Genomic DNA, 20242 nt, shown 5'->3' with positions numbered 1-20242 from the left:
CCTCTGCCACTAACTGGCCAAAGGCAACTTTGGCAAATCACACGTTGAGCCTGTTTCCTTCCCTCTAAGAAGGGTGTTTGTCCTGCTGATCTCAGGGCACTGTACTTCAATAGTTAACTCAGACTCTGGAGCCAAAGTTTATCTGACTCTGGCCTCTGCCATTGTGTGAACTTTAGCAGGTCACTTAACCTTCCTGAGCCTCAGTTTCTTCATCAGCAAAAAGGGGATATTACCTACTTTATGGGAACCTTATAATGAAGTGAGTTAATACATGCAGGGCAAGTACTCAGTGTTGGCTATTACCATTGGGTAGTTGATAAGTTCAGTTGAGTTGTAAGTGAAAATACATTATTCACATGCAAGGGATTCTTCCCCTGAAGAGTTCTCTCGGACCCCCTCATTTTATAAATGGAAAAACTGAGGCCCTCAAAAGGGAAGGTGTTTTGCCCAGAGAGGCACACAGCAAGTAAAACCTTTATTCGGTACCCACCAGGTAGCACATCCCCAATTTACAGGTAAGGAAATCGAGGCCGATGATTGGCCACTGGTGCACAGTGGCGCTATCCAGTGAGGCCTGAGTCCGCCGCTGGGGAGGGAGTGCCCAGGCCATCCGTGCTCACCCGAGGAGGGGCGTACAGGTAGCGGGCGCCCTGGAGCCGCCGCCCGAGCCAGGCGCGCTATTAATAATCCCGCCGCTCCGCCCGCCCGAGAGCGCAGGTCCGGACCGCCGCCGGGCGCCTCCCGGGCCTGGGCCGGGGCCTGAGCCCGAGCCGGATCGCGGCGGCCCTCCCCTTCCCCCGCCACGTGACACCCCCCGCCCCCCCGACTCCGCGGGCAGCCGAGGGCCCGGGCTGGCGGAGGGCGGGCCGGGGGCCAGGAAAAAGCCGAAAACACCGAGGCTGGGCCGCTCCCCTCCCGCTCAAAATAGCCCCCGGCCGGGGCTGCCACGCATTCCGCCGGGCCCGGGGCGCGGGAAGGGGCGGCCGGCCCGGCCCCCGCCCGGCCCGACGTGGCTGCCTCGCCGGGTTGGGGGGGGGGGGGGCGAGGGCGGGCCGCGCGGCCGGCCGGCATGTGGCTCTCCTTCGGGGAGCCTTGGCAGCCCGGACTGCGCGCTGCGCCGGGATGATGGAGAGCTTCTGGAATTTCCTGCAGCTGGAGAGCGCGGCCGGCCGGGGGAGCGGGCTGAGCGCGCGGCTCGGGAAGGGGCGCCTCGAAGCCCGACCCTAGGGGGCGCCTCCGCGGCGAGGGCCGTGGGGGGACATCTCTTTACCCGCCCCCAGGCCGCTGGAGTGGAGGGCGGCACACCTCCCCTCCCCCCGCCGCTCTTCGCGGGTCTGGCGGGGGTCCAGTCCCGCCCCTCCCGGCCTGGGCGGCGGAGAGGGGCCAGGTGCAGGCAACGCCCCTCCCCCAGCCGCCTGGTTTCCCTCTCGGCCCGTCACCTCCTCCAGGAGTCAGAAGCTCCACGGCCTCATCTGGGAGGGGGGTGGGGGGGTGGCAGGGATCAGGGGGCAGCGCCGGCCTGCCAGGTAGCCGGAGAGGCGGCGGCGGCGGCGGCGGGAAAACTCGGAGGCGGACTGTTCCGGCCCGAGAACTGCTGGGCCTACGGACCAGAGCCTCCTGCTCGAGCAAGAGGAGCCCCAGGGCTTCTAGGAGGGAGGCGAGGCCGTCTTCTCCCAACATCCCCCCCCCCCCGCCACTCCCCTCACCCCCCCGCAACTGCCGAGCGGGTGGGGGGCGGACGTGCCGGAAAAATCCTGGACAGTTTTCTGGACGTTGGCGGCAGCTTTCTTTGGGGGCAGCTCTGCACCTTGCAGGTCCTGAAGTCCAGAAAAGGGCTCCGGGAGGGAGGGGGTTCCTTTTACAGGAGCCCTGAGATCCAGGGGAGTAGGTAAGTGACCTCTCAGGGCTCACTTTTGGAAGGGGGAGGGAAAGAGGTCTACCTTGCCCTTTGTGGGGGAGGGGAAGGGATGCTTTCCCACACTTTGCTAGTTCCAATACCATTTGGCGCTCTGCAAACTGTTGAACCGTTTGGCAACTCAGGCGCCTCCCTCGCCTGGGGTGGACTACCTCTCCCCTTGCCAAGGGTCCCTGTTCAACTTCCATTTCCTGCCCCAGCCCAGCACACCCTCACCACGTTAAACAAAAGCAGTGGAGGTGGGTACAGTTGGAATCCCTCCTCTGCTACCCACTGGTTGTGTGACCTTGAGCTAGTCCCTTCACTCCTTAGTCCCTTTGCTCATCTGAAAAACTAGATAATAGTAGGTAGGCCATGGCCTTGTGGAGCTTCAAGTTGCACAATGTTTAAAGCAATTACCACAGTGTCTGCACGTAGTAAGGACAGGAAAGAAAGGGCACCTGTGTAACATACAGTCTCATTCAGAGCCCTTAAAGTATTTGAATCCCCTTCCCCTCCAACAACCCTGTGAACTTTGGCTTCCCAAGGTAAGTAGTGCCTCTCAAGCTGGGGAGGGTGGAAAGATGTTGGTTTTACTGGGTGTTCATTTATTCGTTGAACACATAGTTAACGTTCTCAGCTAGCTCCAGACTAGGGAAGAGACATTGAATTTGTGCTGGGGACTGGCCACCAAACTTTGTTAAAGCTGCAAGGGCTGCTAGAAGTCCTTCCTGCTAAGCGAGCTCTTAGTACAGATGGAGGAACTGAGGCCCACAGAGGGGGCCATGTCTCTTCATAATACTCCTTCTAATGTTCCTTGGGAGTGGGAGTGGGGGCTGGCAGGGAGCTCTGGGCCAGGGGAAGCTGGGCAGCCCCTGGCCTGGCTCCCTGGGGTATGGCCTAGGCAGTCTGAGAGTCTGGTGGAATCCTGCTTTCCTTTCCCTCCCATCACCGCGCTGACCTTTCACTCCACCTCTGCTAGAGTGGGTGGGGGTGGAACCCAGATACCCAGATTCAAATTAAGATCCCTGTTGGCTCCCCCTCAGCCCAGGATGTTAGGCCTGGGCCTGTGTCAATTCCCACCCTTCCCTCCCCCCATGACCCCCCCCCCCCCTCCAGCTCTCCCTGTTTCCTGTTGGATTGGCCTTCCTTATGTACTGGAAGGAACTCAAGGCTCCATTTGTTGTCTGTGTGAACTTGAGCAAACTATGTGCCTCTGTGAGCCTCAGTTTGCTTTTCTGCAAAATGGAGTGGACATAAAAGCTACCTAGCAGAACACCTCTTTCAGGAGCATCCCAGAGGCTTTCTGGCAGAGGTTCATTTAAATAATAAAAGCCAGAGATTCCCTAGAATGTACTTTCAAGGCCAGCAATGGGGAACAGAGCCTTTCTTTACCTGTGGTTTGGGGAAGCAGCTTGGGGGGTGGGGGTGCCAGGGGCCCTGGGATAAGAAGTGGGGTGGGGATGAATGTCCACCAGACCATTTTGGCATAGTCCAGATTCGAGCAAATTTATGTGGCCCAGATTCCAGGGCTGCCAGGTGTCCGTGTCTTTGAACCCACTGCTGGGCAGTTCTCATAAGCTCCTCTCTAGGACTGTAGACGCCCTCTCCTGACTAATCCAGCCCCACCTCCTTCCGCCTCAGGGAAGCCCTCCTGGGCTTCCTGTACCCCCTCAATTTCTCCCCAACCCATAGAGAGCTCTCTGTGAGAGACTGAAGAGAGAGGGACCAGTAGCCACAGTTGGGCTCTGTGACTTCGGGCAGGCCACTTCCCCTCTCTGGGCCTTCATTTCCTCCTGCATAGCAGAGGAGGCTGGATTAGTGACTCCCTAAGGCACCTTCCAGCTCTGACAGGCTCCGAGACTGTGTTGACTGATGTATCCTAGGAGATAGGAGCACACAGAACCGAGTCAGATGGGAGATTCCTGTGGAGGTATCCCCACCTCCAGAAGACTGGAGTGCCTCCCTTCCCTACACGCATTGCTCAGGGACACTGGCAGAGATTGTGGTGGGCGGAGGGGGCATGGCACCCAAGCGAGTGGTACTGCTGATTCCCAGGGTGTCTCTTGTCAGTAGAGAGGCCTGTGCCTAAGAACAAGAGCTTGTGTCAGTCGGGGCTGTGAGACCGCTTGCTTCTAGGGGAAGGGAATGTGTGTGTCAGTGACCAGTCAGCCTCTAGGGAATGGGGGGTGCGGTGCACGAGGCAGCTAGCTTGTGGGATGGTGTGTCCCGAAGAGCGATCGAAGGGGCCGTATATTGGGGTGTGTGCAAGACAAGAAAGCTGGCGGTGGCAAAGAAAGAAACACAGATGAACCAGAGAGCGAAGCTCTGGGTTCGGGCAGACGGCGCGGGGAGCCTCCAGCCCTACTGGGAAGAGATGGAAGATTCAGCACAGTCTGACACAGTACGGTCTTGCCTGTGCCTAGGTTAGTCGGCTTGTTTACAGGTGTTGAGCTGAACCGCACTGTTCGGGATTGCAGTTGTCATGTTCTATTGTAGGGGTTTCGTCAAGGTTTCCTGAACAGTGAGTGTCTGGCTGTTTTGAGGGGTGTGTGTACGGGACTGTATTTATTGTAAGGCAGTGAGCAGCTCCTGTCCATTTGGGGTGCTTATCAGATTGCGCGAGAGGCATCGGTTCTGGCTGTTCGAAAGCCTTAGGCTACATTAGGGAGATTGCCTGGCTGTAAAGGAAGGTGTTTTCAAGCTGTGAGCGAATCCTGGCCGCGTTTTGGGTGCCTCTTTCCCCTCCATCTCTTCGGGGAGGGAGGTCTCCTGTCTTAATCAGTGCCTCCGCAGGTAGGCAAGCAGGCGGTTGCTAGCCTGCTCACACTTGCAGTAATTTTACCACGGTGCCTAAGTCAGGAACAGGCGTGAATTGACCTTTTAACCCCTTCCCCGCCACAGGATTAGACTCTGTTTCCTGTTCAATCTCCTCCAGAACCAGTTCCATCCCGCCTGGGGGGCCCCCCCAAGGAGCGGATAAGCAACCCCCCATCTCTCCTCTCCTCCCTCCCCTGTGGAGCCTTTGGGGGGGGGGGCCTGAGGGCCAGGCTGGTGCAGGGTCTGGCAGGAGCTGAGGGCCCAGGCGGGAGTGATAAATATTGAAGAGGAGGGATTTCGGTGTGGGCTGGAGCAGCTGCAGTGGTTCGAGTGTCACACTATCTCTCCCCAGGTTTACTGACCCATTTCCATTCACGCGGCTGCCGGTTTCCTAGCAACGGCAACAGTCCCCCCAGAACAGGCGGAGTGTGTGTCTGCCATTAGCGACTGCCGCAACTGTGTCAAGGTTACCCCGCTCCCTGCAAACCCACCCCGGCGGGTTTGTTTTCTGCCAGCGCCTGGCACACACAGTGCCAGCCAGGGAGGGGGAGGGGAGGGGGCTGGGGGCCAGCCCAGGGGCTTGGGTGGGGGTGGGGGGCCCCCCCAAGGAGGAGCTGCAGTTCCCGGTCCAGTGGGAGCCAACTTGGACTGAGGCCGAAGCAGCTGCCCCCCCCCCCTCCTTGGCTGGTGGAATTCCTGAGCCCGAGGGGAGCAGGGGGCGGGGCTGTCCCTCAGCCCTGACCCCCGAGATTCCAGAGCCTGGGGGGAGGGGTGTGGGCCGAGGGGCCTCCGGGAAGCCTGCCTGATCTGACCCCACCTGGCTTGTTCTGCTCCTGCCCTGGCTTCCTCCCACTCCTGCGCAGCAACATGCTCTTCTCTGCTCACAGCTCTTTGTCCCAACCTCTGTGCCTGCTCTCCCCCCCCTCAGACTCCCCAGGGCAGGGTTGTATTTCTCCCATCAGACTAGGGGCTCCTGAGGTTGGGGTTCATGATTTGTTCTTTCCTTCTCCTCAGTACCAGCTCCTGACTGTTTTTCCAAATGTCATGGGAGATGAGATTAAACAGTTGGGGTGGCAAAGGATAATTTTTCTTAACAGGGACTAGCAGGGCAAATGCCCTCATTCCACCTCCTCAGTGAAGTCAATTCTGCTTGCAATCCCCAGGCCCCCCGGCACCCCCATCCCCCAAGTGCAGAACTCCAAGTTCTGCGCCACTTAAATGGGAGTGGCCATAGGAAATAAAGTTATCTCTCTTTTTCACCCTAAAAGCCTGGCTGCAAAGGGTTAAAGCAGCTGCACCCCCCCCCCACCTTGCCTTGGTATGTGAGCTCCCCCAGGCTGGGGGGATGGGAGGAGGATGGGGGGGGGGGGGTCTGTCGCCTTATAGCCACTCATGTGGTCAGCTCAGACCTGACCAGTCACATTCCTGCCCAGGAGGACTGGGGCTTGAGGTGGAGGGGCAGGGGCCTGGAGGGGGGCTGGGTTGGTAGGAATGGAGAGGGGGTACCAAGAAGCTGGAGCAAGGGGCTGCTGGGAACATGGAAGCATTATGCCACATAAACCCCAGAAAGCCTGAATCAATCTACCCTCCATTCCTCTGGGCCTCGGTCTCCCTGTCTTTCTTCCCAGTTTGCACCTGCCAAAACATTCCCGTGATCCACATAGCTGTGATACAGGTACAGACCTGGTCCCACTTCTAAACAAAGAGAAGAGTGTGGCAGAAGCAGTTTCTGACATGCAGAGCGGCACAGAGACTTGTGGGTAGCCTCCAGTGTGACTTTCCGGTGCTTGGAGGAGGTCGGCTGGGTTTTTGGCTGGGTCAGAGGCTCTGAGATCTAGGGTACAGAGCAGGCTGTGCTAGACAGTAGAAAGAGGCCTGGGCGGAGCCCCAGAAAGCCTGGTTCTTTGCCCGGCCCTGTGCTTGGCTCCTCATGGCCTCAGTCTCCCCATCTGAGGGGCTTAGGCCTGTGGTCTCTAAAAGTCCTCCTGTCCTATAAGTCAGTGGCTCTGGGTTAGGGATGAGGAGTGGGGGGCAATGGTCTGGAGGGATGTGGGAAGCTGCCAGCTCCAGGGGGAGTTTGCAACGCGATCCCAGAGCGAAAATAGCCCAGGTCATTTTCAGCTGCTTAGGCTGAGGGAGGTATCTGATCCTGGCAGGGCAGGGCAGCTTGGGCAGGGGGCAGGGAGGAGCATTCTGTAAAGCTCCCTGGGAAACCGGACCCCAGGATGGGAGGGTGGGGAAGGGTTGGCAAGCCCAGCCGGGCTTCCTGAGACCCTCTGGGTCCTGGTAGCACCCCCACCCCCAACCCCACCCCCACAATGAAAGGACTAGGAATGCAGAGGGTTAACCGGAGGTGAGGGTTGCACTCCGGGCCCCCTTTGGGTCCTGGCCTGGATGAGGTGAAAGGTCAGCCCCAAGGAGTCCAGGCACAGCTGGGGAAAGAGTAACCCGATCCTTCTCCCTAGCTGGCTCAGGGGATCACAGAGCCGCCTCCCCCAGGAAAGGTGCTTTGACATCCCCAGGAAGGAGTTTGTTTCTACTTGTTCTCAGCAGGGGTTGGGGGCTAAGGGAGGATCTTGGCCCAAGGGGTCTGGGAGAGCTGCAGGCCTGGTGCCCCAGCCAGTATGGCAGTGCTTTGTCATCCCGGGGTCAGGGGAGGTGGAGGTGAGCCTGCTGGAAAGGTTAGAGGTAGCCTGTTCTGGCCCTGCTCTCACTCTCTGCCCCATTTATAATGACTGACGGCCAACCTTGGAGATGCAGAGCTTAGAGGCTCTTCCCCCTCAGCACACGTACACTGTCTGATGAGTGAGAGAAACCGCCTGATACTAGACTGTGACATTGACATGTGTTTGGGGTGGAGAATTACACCTTGACTCAGATTGTTTTGCCGTCCGCGGTTGTGTGTGTGGTGGGGTGTTAGAATGTAAGGTGGTATGATTGGTAGAGACAACACACAGAAGAACACGGGCTCTAAAGTCAAGTTTGACTTGGGTTCAAATCCTTGCTTTTGCCTTACGTGAGCTAGTAAACCTAAACCTCAGTTTCCCCACCCACAAAATGAGACTAATACCACTCCCCACAAAAGGTCATTGTAAGGATGGGCACAGAATAAGGGCTCAGTAAAAAGTAACCTTAATGGGCTTGACCGTCTGCTAAGGTGACCCTGTTGAAGCTCCTGGTCTGACTCTAGAGCCGGAAAGAGTTGGTGAGCTACAGATGGTCTGAGAGAGAGGGGAATTATGAGAATGTGACTGCATCAGTGTCCCCAGAGCTGTGTGTGTGGCTGTGGGAGTATCCAGGTCACTTGGGGTGGGATGGTGTGAAACGAATGGTGTTGAGCCTGTGGCAAAAGGTGTTTGGGGCAAGGTTCTTAAAGGTGACCTCTTGGGTTGGCGACAGCCCCCCTACTCCCCACCCTGGCAGGCTTTGTGCAGCAATGTGTGGGTGTAGCTGTCCCTGGAGTGTGGCTGTAGGTATGTTTGAGAAGGCGCAGGCATCCCAAGAAAGAACAAGTCGCCTTTTGTACGCATCCAGCCCCAGGCTGGGCTGGGCCCTCTCTGGGGGATCCCCTGTTTCCGCGCCCAGCTCCCCGCCCACGGACAGCGCCCCAGCCCCGCCCGCCACCTGATGAGGGGTGGCCAGGTGGTCTGAGCGCCCCCTCCCGGGGACCGCACTTCTGGCCTTGGGCAGGGGTCTGGGGCTTTCGGGCTGGGGGAGTGCCCGAAACCCTGACCCCGCCTCTCGTGACATCACTCCAGGTGCTACCAATCTCCAGGAGCCCTGCCCACGCCCTCCGCCCCCACTCCAGGCACCAATCTCTTGCTCTCCGGAGGCTCGGTGGGTGGAGAAGGAGGCAGGGCCTGGCGTGTGGGGCTGGGAGACCACAGAGGGCCTCCTCCTTCCTGCTCTGGGAGGGGCTGAACATGCGACCCTGAGACCTTGGAGCTCAGCTCCCTTTGAAGGAGCTCACAAGACCTCTCACAGGGAGCACTCTTCCTTGCTCACCTATCCAAATCTTACCAGCTACCACCTTCTGCAGGAAGCCTTCCAGAACCGGCCTCGCCCTCCCCCGTCTTTTTTCTGATTACCTCCCCCCTTTTAGCGACTCTCTGTAATAACGGGATACCAGTATACCACTAACTAGCTGTAGTCCACTGATCAGTTTACTGTGTACCAAACTGCTCTGTGTTTTTCATGGAGGATCTTACCTGATGGATCTCAGATTGTTTTCTACTTTGTATTATGAGCCTTTCCCACCCACTGGATTGGGAGTTCCTCTGGGCAGGGGCTCCAGACACAGCCTGGCTCAGCATAGGCACTACTAGATGTTCAGGATGGATGATGGATGAAGCAGGCTGCAGAGGGAGAGGACCCCGTCAAAAGTCACGCAGAAAGTAGGTAGAACAACCAAAGCTAGAAATGGGGTTTCCTGGCCCCACTTGGGTTTTTGGTTCTGGTGTGTGACTGAGTCAGGAGTTGCACAGAAAGATGCCATAGACCTTCCTTTTTGCTATAGGAGGGCCTTTGTCTACCCTCCAAAGATCAGAAGCGCCCAAAGTCTGATCTCTGCAATCTATACACCTTGTACCAGGATCCCTGACTTCTGGGAGGCTGAGGTGGAGATGCTGGGGGAGCAGGGAGGGGTTTTGCAGGCCAAATGGGCAGTTCAGGGCTGTATTGTGGGCCCAGTAGTTGGGGGGGGGGGGTACTGGTTCTGGGGACATAAAGATTTAGCTTGCAGGTGGGAGGTTCCAAGTTGGGAGGAGTGTTGGGAGCCAAAGTATGTGGGGGTTCAGTGCAAGAGAGGCAGAGATTATGCTGGGCCAGCAATCCCAGCACCAAGCTGGCCCAGTGGAATGCTGGGAGGCCCGGGGGATGGGGCCAGGCAGCCAAGGTGTCTCCGGTGGCACAGAAGCAGTTAAGAGCTGCCTCAGCCCGTTCCTTCAGACAATTAGTGACATCTCGCTTGACAACACCACACTGAGCCGATGCAGACCTCAGCCCCCCTCCCAGCCCCCCCACGGCCGCTTCAGCTGTTTATTCTTGGGCTTTAACAATTGGGATTCTGACTTGGAGGAGCGGGCGCCCCGCGCTGCCCTCTGACCCTCCGTCGCCTTGGCAACTGGAGCCCGGTAGGCCTGGGCTCTGCGTTAGGATTACAGATCCTGAATTCACAATCTTGCTGCTCCCCTGCAAGCAAAAACAGCAGCAGCAGCATGCGGGATCTTCAGCTAGACTGGAGGGGATGGAGCCGGAGGGTCCCCAGGGGCTAGCCTGAGGCCCGGGTGGGAACCTGGGATGCCCACAGGCGACCTGTAGAGCCGTGCCCCGCTGGCAGCCTCCGTGGGGTGGAGCAGGGCCCAGAGCCCTCCTCAGCCCCAACCTCTCCCATCCTCTGTCTGGAAACTTTCTTCCTGGTAGAGCCCCGAGGGCAGGGGCGAGGCTTCTTCATCACCCCCCCCCCCCTTCTTTTCCCCTCAGTCAGCCCCCTACCATGCCCAGAACTCCAAGTGCCAGCCGACTGTGCCCCTGCAGTGCCTGCAGCCATGGCAACAGGCCCCCCCCCTCACCAGCTCTGCTCCTTCCTTCCCCCCCACCGCCCCCCCATCAGCCAACTGCCCCAGCTGAAACCGGAGCCGATGCATCTGTGAGCCTCATGCCCAGACCCACATTCCATTTCTGTCCTCTGTCCCCCCCAGCTCTGGCGACGACATCTCCCCCCTCCTCATGCCCCCTCCCTCCTCACTCTGTGCTGTCCCCCCTCACACACATACACTCTATCACTTAGGGTCTCCCCCCTTCTTCCCGCCCCATTCTCTGTGTCTCACCCTCTCCGACTGTCTCTCTTGGTCTCTGGGTGTGTCAAGCCCTGTCTGTCTCCAGCTCCCTGTGGTGTCCTTAGTTCTCTGTGCCTTGCCCTGTCTGTGGCAGGCTCCTTCTCCATCTCTTCCCCTCTGTGTGGATCTTGCGCTCCCTTTCTCTCTCTCTCTCTCTCTCTCTCTCTCTCTCTCTCTCTGTCTTTGTCTCTGCCTCATCCTGCCTGTCTCTCTGTGTCTTTGTCTTTTTCTTCCTCCTCTGTCCCTCTCTTCTGAGTTCTCTTTTGCTGTGTTCCTTCCTCCAGCATCCTGTCCTCTGTCTCTCTCATCCCCTCCCTGCCCCGTCTCCTCTTTAAGCATCATTCTCCCCTGTGTCTTTTGCCCCCGTGCTCTTCCTCTTTCTCTCTCTTCCTGAATCTGATTCCTTACTTCGTTTTGCCCTCCCTCTTCTCTTCTTCTGACTCTCCTCTAATTACATAGATTTCTTTCAAGTTGTCTTTCTCTATTTTCCATTTGGTCATTTCCCTCATGGCCCCTGGGTTGGAACAGGGATGGGCCCCCCCCCCCAAGAGTCACCCCAAAGGAGTCCCCTTTCAAATAGGGGCCAGATGCGCTGGTACCTTGTTGGGCATCTATAGTTGAATCTGAGGTGGGGAAGGGAGGTTCTAAGGTCAGAGAGCCTATAGGAGATGGGGTGCCAGATGCCAAGAGTGCCAGCCTTTCCAGGCTTTAAGAGCACAGACTCCATCCATCTAGTCTACCTTCTACCAGTCCAGGCCAGGGCAGAGAGTAGTTCCAGGGGCTGAGCTGGCCCAAGAATCCCCCTGGCTGTAAGAACTCAAAGAAGAGCATGTCTGGGCCTTACCAATTCCTGGGATTGGTTTCCTCCCCTGCTAGAATGATGGCTGTCTCCGACTGTGCCTCAGTTTCCCCCAGTGGCACAAGGGTACTACCCCAGCTCTATTTCTGACTTCTTTAAAGTACTTTGGGTTCCTGGAACAAAGTTAAAGTTATGCAGAACAGGGAAGGGTTAGAGTAACTTCTGCCCCCTTGCTTATCGACACCACGGGGACTCCAGCACAGAGGAATCTGTCTCAGGGTAGGGGTAGAATAAGGGTCTGGTCATCTTAAGTATGAGTAGAGGACCGTGCCCCACCCCACCGCCCCACCCCCAGGACTACCAGCCCCTGCTGTCAAGCCCTCTCTCCCAGTCTGGGCAGTGGCCTCTAGCCCTCTTTCCCACTCACTGTCCCTCTTCAAGGAATGAGCTTGGAATCATGGGAAACAGGCCCTGGGTTGGGGGTGCCAGGCCTCCAGGGCCTAGCCCTTGCCTCTGGGTGTGATGGGACCTGGTCAGGCAGACAGTTCTAGGACCCTGAGGTCTGGGCACTACTCACAAGGGGCCAGGCGGGGGAGTAGGGGTGCCTGGGGGAGGCGGGTTGCACGCAAGGCATGCTGGGCCCCCTCGGTGGGTGGGTGGGGGGGAACAAAGCTGGCATCGAGGCCTCAGCTAAAATTAGCCGCTTCCCTGCGCGGGAGCGAGCATGCCTGCCAGCCGCCCAGATCGCCGCTGCCTCGGCAGGCCATCTGTCGCCACGTTTTGCTCAGTCCCCCAGGGCTCCCCCAGCTCCAGCCATCCCCAGGGGCTAGAGGGACTCTGCTCTGAGACTGTCCCTGGCCAGGGCTCTGGGCTCTGCTGCTGTCATGCTGTGTGACCTCAGGCTAGGCCTGTCCCTCTCTGGGCTCCTGGACAACAAGCAGACTCTGCACACTGACATCCCAGACACCCCAGTCCTTCTAAGCACCAGATCCAGGCGCTGGTCATAGGCTCGTTTGTGGGCTGCCTCCTCCCTTAGATCTGGCCCTCTGGTCCAGTGTTTGAAGATGAGCCAAGTGGGGTTTAGGGTAAAGGTCGCGATGTATAGCAGACTCCTGTCAGTTTCCTTGGTCTTGACGCTAGGGCAGCTCTGTGGCCAGCAGCACCCCAACAGCCTCCCCTTCCTCCCACCCAACTCGTTATTGACCTCCAAGCAGTCTTAACAGAAACAGCTCCAGGTGGGAAACTAGGGCTGGAGACTGAGTTCAGCTGCTACGAACTTGCTCCATGGCTTGGACAAGTCTCTTACCCTCTCTCTTAGTCTGTTTTCCCCCCTCAGTAAGAAGCTCCCCTTTTTTGAGCACCTGCCCGCTTCGTATCACACTGTCTTGTGAGGCTGACATTACCATCCCCGCTTTACAGCCGAAGAAACTGAGGTACAGAAAGCTGAGGTTCCTTGTGAGGAAGCAGTGGAGTCAGGGACTGGACTGCTGTGTCCTCCTTCCCATGGCCCCCAGTGCTCTGCTTGCTGGTCTCCAGCCTCAGCTTCTTTCTGGCCCTTCCCTCGCTGCTGCCCCTTCCCCCTCCCCAAAAGCCATAGAGACTGAGCTGCTGCTCCAAGGTCACTCAGCTTGGCCTGGGAGGAGCTCAGACTTGAACCCAGGCCCCTTGGCTCCTGGCCTCCCTCACTCTCTGGCCAGCGGGCTGGGCCTGTTCCCCGGGTGAGTCATGCCCCTGGACTTTGGCCTCCTTGTCAGGCTCTGTGGCCTGAATTTGGAGAGGGGGCCTTCATAAGGACTAGGGGCTCCGTGCAGGTCTGAAGCTGTCATCACACTCCCTCCTCAGTCCCGGGCCCTAAGGACATGGTAATAGCAGCCTCTAATCCACCTCCCCACCACCCATCTCTGAGAAGTCTTAACAGGAACAGCTAGCTCCTCAGGCCTCAGCAATAGCTGTCCCTCCACTGCTCATGCTGCCCCCTTCCAGGATCACTACATTCAATTAGAAATGGGGCAGGGGTGGCAGCTTGGGGAGGTGGCATTTCCACCTCCGTGTGGCCAGGCAGCTTCCTTCCCAGCACTCATCTACCGCAGCGCCAGGCAGACAGGTTACCCAGGAGGGAGGCCGCAGCGCCTCCCCTCCTGGTGTCCAGGGACCAAGGTCACGCCCAGAGCCCTGTGCGCCTCCACCTCCTCCTGGGGCCAGTGGTGTTTATCACTGGGGCAACATGCGGCTGTGCCCGGCTCTGGCAGTGCTGGGGTGACATTCATGCCCTGTGAGCTGTGACGCCTCTGCAGGCAGAGGACAGCACCACCCAGGCTGGCGACAGTGATGGGGGAGCAATGGGGGTGGGTTGTCACCTGTTCTGAAGCAGTAAGGGGGTGATATGTTGTGTGCCCCTCCAGCAGTCTGAAGGGAGGACTCATGGGGAAAGGGTGAGGTTGTGGGCAGGGGTCCTCTATACCTTCCTCACACCTGGGAGGTAAGGCTTGTGTGTGTGTGTGTGTGTGTGTGTGTGTGTGTGTGTGTGTGTGTGAGAGAGAGAGAGAGAGAGAGAGAGAGAGAGAGGGGGTTCTCTGCGTTTCACATCCCATCGTGGGTGTAGGGGTGCCTGGCTGCATGTTAGTTACACCATTGTGAGGGTGACAACCTGTGTCCCTATCTCCTGTTGTCTGGGGGTATCAGATGTGCCCATCTCACACTTTGGGCGAAGTGACAGGTTATGTACTTCGCTCATCCTGTTAGGCGGGTAGTTACCAACCCATACGCCTGTCTCTGACTGTTGGGTATGTGTGAGATGTCACCATGTGCCCATCTCATGCTGTTGTGGGGAGTGACATGTGTGATTATCTCATGCTGTTGGGAGGTTGTCAGTAACTTGGGAGCTTGTCTCTCACCCTAAAGAGACAACATGTTGCCCAGTGGTATGGGGCCCACAGTTGGCGGGGCCTTCCCGTGTAGACCACAGGACCCCAAAGGGCTGGCCAGGGGAAGCATTCAGAGCCGTGAGCACAGGGACAAGTGTGAGGGCGGGGGGGGGGTGTCTGAGTCCCACATGACCTGCCTTCTGACCCATGTGCCAACCCTTGGGACTATTTCCCAGAAGGAAGGACCCAGTGTTTTTCAGACGATGTGGCAAGCGGCCTCTGGGGCTGGGACAGAGGTGACTGGGGAGGTGGGGCACCAGGCAGGGTTGGCGTGGGGGGACCCCAGTCCCTGCCTCTTCTGCCCCTGAAACTGTTAAACTAATTAAGGCTGTGGAGCCGCAGGATTAATCGGGGCAGCTCAGCGCGGGCCGGGAGCTCAGGTAGTCGATTAGTGCGCCGCGGAGGATATTGGATTTCTGAACCGCAAGTCAGCACTATTCGGCCTGTTATCTCGCCGAGGCTCGAGGGTCAGGAGGCGGGAGGCTCCGGGCGTGCTGGCCGCCCCCACCCAGCCAGCTCTCAGCGTCCACTCCCCCTGCCCACACGCCACCAGGGCCATCTCCGTGCCCTTACCCAGTCCCTCTCCAGGTGTGCTCTGCATCTCGGCCCCCTGTCACCCTCCCAGTCCCTTGACCAGTGCTGATCTCCCTTCTCTGTCCCTCCTGGTCTCACTCACACTCTGTGCCTGGGGACACCCACTCCCGGGCCTCTGACCTGCGTCTCCACCTTCCCGTCCACTGTGGCTGTCCCCCACCCTCTGAGCCCCTCCCCATCACCAGTCTCTGCCTCTCTGGCTTTTGTGTTCTTGTGTGCCTGTCACGCAGTTTCTGTCTGTCACTGCCTGTCTGTCTCTCATGTCTCTCTGTCTCAGTTTCTCTCCCTCTGTGTGTCTGTGTATCATTCTCTGTCCCTCTCTGTCTTTTCCTTTCCCTCTGGGGTTCAGTCTCCCTCTCTTTCTCTCTCCCACTCCTTCTCCCTCTCTCTCTCTCTTCCTCTCTCTCTCTCTTCCTCTCTCTCTCTCTCTCTCTTGTGTGGTCTCGGCTGGTGTCTGCAACCAGAACAAATCTCCCCCAGCCAACACCCCCTGAACAAGGAGGCCAGAGCAGCTAATGGGAAACATGTGATTCTGCCTTGCGCCTGGAGCACCGTGAAGGGAGCCTTAGTCCCAGCTCAGCCCCCCTGCCCCCACCTCCTGCATTCCCCCCACCACACTGCCCCCCTCCCAGCATCTCCCCCAGCCTGTGCGGGCACAGTTGCAAGATCCCCAGTTATTCCCATTTCAGGGGGTGTGGGGGGAGCTGGCATTTATCAGTTGGGGAGTATCAGATTGTGGAGGGGCTGGGAGCAGCTTTGCTCCTTAGGTCCCTCTAGCCTGCAGGGCCAGGCAGACCCCATGCAGACTTCTTACCACCCCCCCCCCCCCAACCACCACCACCATATGTAGAAGAACAGGGCCAAGATGAGCTGAGCTGTGGGGGCCTGGATGGGGGACAGCCAGTCCACCCCCACTGGAGGGCTCTGGGGCCACCCAGATTTCCATCTTTTCCGCCCTCCTGGGCCTCTGGAGAGCTGCAGAGGTGGGGGCTCCCAGAGGGCTTGGGAGCTGCCGGGCTGCATTTCTGTGCCCACCCAACCACGGGGAAAGGGGGGATGGACCAGAGGAGGGAGGCTCTGGCAGGTTGGAATTCTCCTTCTCTGCCTGTGGATAAATTGTCCCTAATCCAGGCTTGGGGAGTTGTCTGGCTCCTACAGAGAGAGAGAGAGAGAGAGAGAGAGAGAGAGAGAGAGAGAAGGCAGGAGATAGGAGGGAGGAGGGAAGCAGGCACACAAACACAGTGACACAGACACACACTGTTTCACAAAGGGTCTCACATGCAATGCACATGCACACAGACACGCACCGAGGAGTTACACAAAGGTACTGCACAAACACTGAGGCACTATTGTGCTGACAGGCACACCATGGCACACAGACCTTCACACACATGTTGACACTGACACATAGCTATTTTGGCACACACATACAGTGATATGGCACAAGGACCCACTGACACACACACAGGCACCCAATGACGAGGTTACACAACACACACGAGTGGACACACGCACCAGCGCATCCTGACCCACAGTAAAACAGATCCACGGGGACACCGTGACCAGACACACTGTCACACCATGACCCTGAAAGCCCAGAAAAAGGCAGAGGTAGGAGGGAGGTAACACTGATCCACAGTGACACCAGTGCCCGCAGTCACAGGCCTCGAGATTGGAAACCTGCAGGGACAGCAGAAGATCAGCCAAGCGCACCCCCCCCACACACACACGCACACATCCAGAGAGCTCTGAGACACCCCCCGCCCCACACACACACATCCAGAGAGCTCTGAGACAGGCAGAAGCCAGTTCAGCTCCTGACACAGCGCGATGCAGAGAGCCAGGCAGAGCATGTGCACACACACAGGCACACTCAAACCCAACCACAGCTGGGGTCAGGGTGCTCGCACAAAGACAGACACACATTTCTATGTCCTCATAGGCGTGCAAACAGGCTCAGCTGGACACACAAACAAAGCTGAATAGAGCCGGATCAACACAGCCACACGTATAACTGAAGATACTGAACCCAGGTACACATCAGCCTTTCACACGTGCGCACACACGCACGCACACACACACACACACACGGCTGACCACACAGACTATAACTGAGCAAACCTAGGATCCTCTGCATGTACACTCTTAAACACATATGTATACACACAGACATTTAGAAACACACAGAGGCCAAAAAGACCCAGGAGCCCACATACAGGTGTATTTACCCAGACAGCTGAACATTCACAAACGTTCATTTACACAGGCACGATCTCTACCACACATACAAATTCCCAGGCAACCAGGACCTGTAAGCAGTCCATGAGGCCTGGTTCCCAGACCCCCTCTGGGCTCCAGTACAGACCTCGGGGAGGCAGACAAATGGGCAGGAAGCAGGAGGGTGGTGAGAAGGGCCATGGTTATTAAAGAAAACAAGAGACCTAACCAAGTTGCTGATGGAGAAGAGTACACGCCAGCTGCATATACACCCCGCGTGGAAATCTGCATTCACCATCGCTTTGAACAGCAATTCTCACACCTGCATTATAAGTAAGCTGTTAGCATATACAGTTTCCCCAAAGTATTCCTCCCCATTCATAAGATCTCCCCATTTTGTAGATGAGAAAACCAAGAGCCAGAGAGGGTAATTGACTTGTCCGTGATCATATGGTGAGGGTTGAGCCAAGGACTGTGACTCCCGACGGTCAGGTTCTTTCCACCGTAGCATGTGTGTTCATGTTCATGCATGTGGGTACCTACATATACAATGATACTGTTTCCCAGTAGGAACCTGGGGTTTCAAGAGACAGGCTTGCCGTTCCCCAGTGAAATGAGATTGTACCTGATTTCACTTTTTGCAAGAGTGGACCCCATCCAGGACAGCCTCCTGGTCCCTCTAGCTGGCTCATCCTGTGACTGTGCTCATGCCTGGGGTGTTGTGTTTGCTTCCACAGATGGGAGCTTGCCTACCTGTCTACCCATTGGCCTGGACCCCAGAGCCTGCCCAGCTAAGTGCGAGCAGAGGGCCCCGGTTTCGGGGCAACTCTCAGGCTGCCGCAGGGACTACCCTGGAATCACTGGTGAAGACAGGCCTTTCCTGCTGAGTCGGACCTTGTCTGCATAGCCTGCTCAGGTAACAGTGTACAGGGAAGCCAGGTCTTTGCCTGGGCCACCACCAGGAAGTGGGGATCAGGGGGGACTTATTTCCCAGTTTTAGCAGGAATTCCACCCCCCAACCCCCAGCTTAGGCCAAAAAGAGGCCCTGGATAGAATCAAAATATATTAATTAACCCAACTTACTCAAAACTCCCCCATTATCCAGAAAGGGCAACTGAGGCCCGTGGACATACAGCAAGTCCCCACGAGTCCTGCCTCCTAGTCCGGGGACTCTTCCCGACACTTTGTTGACGTGAGAGAACTGGGAAGAGAAAGGGGTTGTGACAATGACCAGAACGCAGGGCAGAGATGGAAGCCAGAGTGCCTGATGTATGCAGCTGAACTCCCCCCACCCCCCAACCCTCCTGGAGTTTGTGGAAGCAGAGAGCTGGGAGGCCAAGGTGAGGTGCTGGGAGGACCGGGGTCGTTCAAGTATGCTAGGTTACCCTCATAAGATGAGGCGGGGTGGGGGTACTGCCTGACTGCCTGCTTCTGGCCCAGTTTAGCCCACCCAGGCTCTAGAGCCACAGAGGCCAGGTGGGGCTGCCCTGCCCTGCAGAGGCAACTCCCTGAACTGACACATGAAGCCTCCGGGGTTCCAGGAAGCTCCCTAGAGCCCAGCCTGCCTGGGGACTCCACCCAACTTCCAAAAGAGCATTCCTGGGGCCTGAGGTCTGGGGGTGGGGCCTCCTGGGATGGTAAGGGTGGGAGGTGTGGCTATGGGAGGATGCAGGGCTGTGTGTACCCAACTGTAAATGCACAGGGCGTCTTGTGTGCCAGCACTCAGGCTGTGTGCAAACAGGTGTGTGTAGGGCTCTGTCCTTAGGTACACAGGGTTCTGTATACAGGAGTTAAATAAGTGGACTGGGCTAAGGGACGTTCGAGGGCTCGGTATGTACTACATTGGAGAGGTGAGTGTGCAGGATCCAGAGTGTATACTGGGTAGCTGCGGGGATGCTGCAGTGTTGTGTGGACCACACTGGATGGTGTATGTGTGCCGGGTGCTGGAGGGGTGTCTAGACAAGAATCTGACACACTGGGGTGATAATGTGGGCACACTGGGATGGTGTGGAACGTGCACACAGGATCTCTCCCGCATGTCCCTGGGGAAGCTTGTGTTCAGGGTTCTGGGTGTACACTTGAGGGTGGTGTGTGCATGTGGCTCCATTTGTGCTTTGGAGGTGGGCTGGGCAGGCCTTCAGCTGAGCCGGGCTCAGCAGTGCCCAGCCTTGTGGCCAAATCGCTGAAGTCACTTCCTTTCCAGCAGCAACTTTCCAGGAGGAGGAGTTCTTCAGACCTGGGCGGGGAGGCGGGGGGGTGGAACAAGGAGCTCTCAGGGGAAGGAGGTGGGCGGGGGTGAGAGGCTGTGGGGAGGGCCTGGTGGGGCTGGAGGAGGGGTGTCCTCTGGGAGACAGAAGGAAAGACTAGGACAGGCGTCTGGAAGGGCCAAGGGCAGGAGGGGATGGGGGTGGAGCAGGGCGGGAAGCACAGTCCCTGGGTGACCTCGGAGGGAGGAAGGGAGGGCCGCCCGGCAGGGTGACCCTCAGGTTCAGCCAGAGCTGGCGGTGGTGCCCGCAACACCTGGCACCCAGGGCAGGGGGCTGGCAGGGGGCGGAGTCTAGGGAAGACCTGCTTGCCAGGTGCCCTGCTCTGGGCAGGAAGGGGGTGGGCGAGGGCTGCACAAAGGAGCTCTGTGTGGCTGGGGGTAGGGTGGGGTGGGGTGTGCTATACCGTGGGGGGGCCCTGATGACTCCAGGAGGCCAGGCAGGACTTGCTTCCCCTTGGGGGCATCAGTGGCTCTAAGGGGACACCTAGTGGCAAGGGAGGGTAGTGCATTTGGATGACTGAGGTGGGAGGGGGTAGAGCAGAAGGCAAAAATTAGAACTGGTGATGAGGATTGGGACTGTTGGAATAGGCTGCAGGGGAGGGGGCTCACTCTCTGGACAGTGTAGAAGTTTGTATCAGAGGAGCTCAACAAACCTAAATTCAGACCCCAGCCCTTCCATGTCCTGGCTGTTTATCCTCAAGGGCATTACTTAACCTCTCTGTGCCTTTATTTAAATGCCCAATAAGTGATGGCTGCCATTATTATTTTCATCATTATTCTTCTTAGTAGGATTTTGGGCTGGAGTCTGGTAGGAAGAGAATCTTTAGGCACCGTTGGGTAGGTGAGAGGGGGCTAAAGGAGATTGAGAGGGGGGCTGCATATCCTGGGGGA

At 57.8% G+C, this 20242-nt stretch overlaps 1 protein-coding gene across 11 annotated transcripts in view; it reads left to right on the top strand.

Annotated features, from left to right (window-relative positions):
• The window catches only part of AHDC1 (AT-hook DNA binding motif containing 1), a 64363-nt gene that overhangs the window by 25501 nt on the left and 18620 nt on the right, over nucleotides 1–20242 (top strand). For 6 of the 11 annotated variants that reach the window (XM_045035370.1, XM_023258366.2, XM_023258365.2 and 3 more), the window contains one exon: nucleotides 17823–18001. The exons of 2 other annotated variants lie outside the window; for them this stretch is intronic. The gene's annotated coding sequence lies outside the window, so the exon portion shown is untranslated. Of the gene's footprint in view, nucleotides 1–1569; nucleotides 1889–15541; nucleotides 17419–17822; nucleotides 18002–18190; nucleotides 18426–20242 lie in introns of those variants that run through there. 3 more of the 11 variants (XM_023258367.2, XM_006934462.5, XM_006934463.5) reach the window with 3 other exon arrangements.

The sequence above is a fragment of the Felis catus genome, chromosome C1 (assembly GCF_018350175.1).
Source record: "Felis catus isolate Fca126 chromosome C1, F.catus_Fca126_mat1.0, whole genome shotgun sequence".
In the NCBI taxonomy this organism is placed as follows: Eukaryota; Metazoa; Chordata; class Mammalia; order Carnivora; family Felidae; genus Felis; species Felis catus.
The sequence above is the reverse complement of the archived record's forward strand: the minus strand, read 5'-3'. Positions and strand labels throughout refer to the sequence as shown.